The sequence below is a fragment of the Pseudophryne corroboree genome, chromosome 1 (assembly GCF_028390025.1).
Source record: "Pseudophryne corroboree isolate aPseCor3 chromosome 1, aPseCor3.hap2, whole genome shotgun sequence".
In the NCBI taxonomy this organism is placed as follows: Eukaryota; Metazoa; Chordata; class Amphibia; order Anura; family Myobatrachidae; genus Pseudophryne; species Pseudophryne corroboree.
The window spans coordinates 721,013,237-721,017,182 of NC_086444.1; the positions used below are offsets into that span (position 1 = coordinate 721,013,237).

A 3,946-nucleotide genomic window follows, 5' to 3' on the forward strand; every position below is an offset into this window, starting at 1 on the left:
TTCCTAGTCAGGATACACCACTGTGATTTTTTGTGAAAAAATTCTCATCAGTCAAATCAGACTGGTATCATTGCTTACTTATTTCTCCCTTTTCTCCATTTCATGGACTCTCACCATTGATTCAGGGCCACGTCCCTGTCTAACATTGGCAGCAGATCCATCTGGTTTCCCCTATTGGCTTATCTCTGTCATCTGTCCTGAATAACTGTGTAAATTCGTGAACTCTCATCAGTGCTTCCAATCATTGTTCATTCTCTCTACTATCATACCACACTGGAAACGCCCGAAGCCGTTCGATCTCGGAAGCTAATCAGTGTTGGACTGGGTCAGTACTCAAGTGGGTGACCATTGAGGAATACTCAGTTTAGTAGAGCTCATTGGTTTAGCACACACAGTGTCTAACACTGACAGAAGATTCACACTGCCATCTCATTTTCCACTCTTTTCTTTTCCTTTCATAAATTGGCTGGATATGAGAGATATATACACTGGCCATAAGATAAACCAGTATCCAGACTGTATTATTTGTATACTCTGACATGGAACATAAAACAGGGATTTGCTTACCATTGGAACGTACCGTCTAATATTTAAGCCATTGCTTACAACATTCAGAACTTATTCCGTCAGCCGGAATTCAGTTTCCATCTCGTATCAGCACTTTGTGCTATTTGAATACATTGTCACTTTTTGACTGTTATTTTCTTCACGAACCACTGACTATCTTAATTTTGTGAAACCATTAAAACTTGATTTTTAATCTATTCTGACTAATTTATATATTTGTTTAAAGTTAAGAGTGCGCCCACAAAAGAGTCTTCTTTTCTCCTTATTGTCTCATGTTCCCATACTGACTCAGGGTGCACCACCAAGCAACATTAGAATTAGAAAACAGCGTTTTCTTTTAATCATTTGATTTTGGTATTTAGTAAATCACTCTCTGACATCTACTATATCCTGTGCGGTATTCCCTCCTTTCCACATTTGTGCATTAAGGTATTGCTTTTTCTTCTTGTAAGTTAAACATACTTAACAATTGGGGACTTGCCCGGTACACCACATACTTACAGACTTGCAGGCCATAACAGACTTTGATCTATCAACAAATGGTGGAGACGCATCTTAAGTAACCTTGCATTGTGTTTAAAACCATCTTGTGTTGTTAGACCACGTCTGTTCTGTATAGTTTTAGAGGTGCTGGTGTAACCCGAGGGACAAACAGGAAAAAAGCCCTTTATTATTTGTGTGTAACTTTTGGCGCGAAAGCGTACACGAGGCGTACCGATACTTTGCATACATTCTCACATATTGTTGCCATATGTTATAATAGTCATTATAGATCTGTGTAAAATCGGATACATTCATTTGCTATATATATTTGAGTTAGTGTGTTAAGGGAGTAATTATAAAAAACACGAAACGCAGTTCCGGCCTAAACATTTAGGTATACACTCAAAAGAGGATCACCTGTGTGGGTGACTTCTGGCGAGTGTAAGGAACAATTGTGTGTTGTGTTAGTGAGCAGTAGTATTTTGTTGTTCACATTTATCGTGATATAGTGTGGTATATTTAAGTGCAAATGCACTGTGAACACGTGGCGTGCTCGCGGCGTGAAAGGTTCGCAAGGTTCGCAACCTTACGTATTGACTAAAGTGGACTAGGTGGTCTAAGTGAACTAGGTGTAGCGTGACAGTGATCGTAGTGCTTATAGATAACAAGAATCTATAAGCTGTGCGATTGGACCGCACGTTCGTGTGTTATACGTGGTACAACGTGATACCATTTGCGTTATTTTTCGCAGGTGTGTCATATGCACTTTGTAGAGCATACGCAGATGTGATTGTGTAAACAAAGGGGTTTTTCGCTCTTCAGGAAATCTCCATGGTGGACATTCACTGGAAATGGTGATCGCTCATCCTACAAAAATTCCAGTGGAAAGATACCGAAAAGAAATTTTTCACTGACACTCTCAGGAAAAATATTCCAAAGAACCTCCACTGAAAGAAATTACGGTGCTGAAGGGTCTGATAGCAGTCTGAAAGTTGGGTACATCGCAATCCACTATTTACAGTGGGTCGTAGTACAGGCCAGCAGGGACTGGAGTGAGTGAAAAGCACTTGGTAAGAACTTTCACTGTTTTTCCTTGTGCATTTGAGGATTGTGTATAAAAGGCCCACAATGGGAGCCAAGTGCACAAGTGAGAAGCGTTCGGCAGCCAGGGTTCAGGCTGAAGAAGTAGGGCCAAGAGGGTCCGCAAGGTTAGTAATGTGTGGTAAGTATGGTCCACGCACAGAGGCTTTTTTGTGATGAATGGGTATAAGGCATCATTTCCTAGGATGGGTAGTTTTAAACCAGAGGTACTGCAGAATGTAAGGAATAGAATATGTCTGATCAAGTCTAGGAAACTAAGGATCAGACATAACGACTGTTTAAATATGTGGCAACAAGAGGGAGATGTGCAAAGGGAGCTTGCTTGCACAGCAAGTTCCAAACCTAATAGGAATGTGACTGCGAGCGCATCACCACCATCATATGTCGATGGACAGAAACCGGCTACAACAAATGGCACATTGGGAAATGATAGCAAAATGCATAATCAGTGTATTAACCCTAATCCCTGCAAGTTGTATCCTGTTTTGAGTTCTCCCCAAAGCTTGTGAGGAAGATGACGAGCCTAGCATGATATCAGCACTCTCCCTTGCAGTTACCATACAGGACACTCAGGTGGGCACGGCCCAACCGGTGAGAGCAGTGGCGATGCCCCCCCAGTGGAGGGGCAAGTGAGGTCGTGTCCACCGGTAAGTATGGAACCGTCCATTTGCAGAGACAATAGCTCCCCGTATTATAGAGACAAACAGAAATGAAGTGGTTGAGTTAAACCCAGTCAGGGTGATTGCAGTCCCCAATGGGAGAATTGATAATCAGGGAGTAACCCCCATCAGGAACATTGCAATGCATTGTCCGTTGTCCCGAACAGAACTGAGGTCAATTATGTCAGAATTCCTTGATCCCAGAAAAGATCTAGTCGGGTGCCAGAAATTTATTAAAGAATTGGGCAATGCCCATGAGCCCACAAACAAAGATTGGCAGATAGTGCTAAGAGCGAGTCTACCCTCTAATATTGACATCCCAAAATTCATAACTGATTGCAAATTAGATGTAGAAGTGCCTCTCACTGATGAGTACACCCAGGAGAATGTAAGGCAAATTAATATACAATTAGGATTGTATTTCCCTACTGTTGTTAAGTGGAACAAAATTTTCTCCATAAGACAGAAGGAAAGTGAAACGGCATCCAAGTATTTCCATAGAGCACTACAGGAAATGGCTAGATACACTGGGATAGAGGATATAAAGGAAAATGCCAACCACAGGGAGGTAGCTGTCTACTAATGGACGGATTAAAGGAGGCATTGAGGACCAAAGTGCAGACCTCTCTGCCAAATTGGAGAGGTATCACGGTAGCTGCACTGAGAGAGTCTGCACTTGAGCATGACCGCAATATCACTAAACACAGGGAGTCGCAAGGGGATAGGTTGATGCTGGTAAGTATACAGGCGCTGGAAAGGATGTCCAACCAACCTAAACCCCAGACCCCTGATGGTTGGAGAAGACCAAGACTGTGTTACATTTGTAGGAAGGAGGGACACTTTGCTCAAGATTGTAGGAGTAATGGGACACATACTAAATATAGACCCCCTAGACCAGAATACTAACCACGGTACCAGACACATAGACGGCATCAGGGAACATATAGGAGGGATTTTGAACTGCATAGTGGGAAACAAGGAGGTACCCATCGAGGAGGGACTGGCAGACCCCCAAAAACCCACAGTTATCCCTCGCACATATTGTAGCTGCCAATGCTCTGCGGGAGGGTCCCACAACACAATAGAGGTCAGGTCATACCTGTAGTCTGCAGCCAGTGAAATTGATTGCTGGCCTT

The 3,946-nt window shown here is 42.8% G+C and overlaps 1 pseudogene; it reads left to right on the forward strand.

The window, feature by feature from the left end:
- Positions 1-255: 255 nt before the first annotated feature.
- Positions 256-374, forward strand: LOC134945193 (5S ribosomal RNA; annotated as a pseudogene).
- The last annotated feature ends 3,572 nt before the right edge of the window (positions 375-3,946 follow it).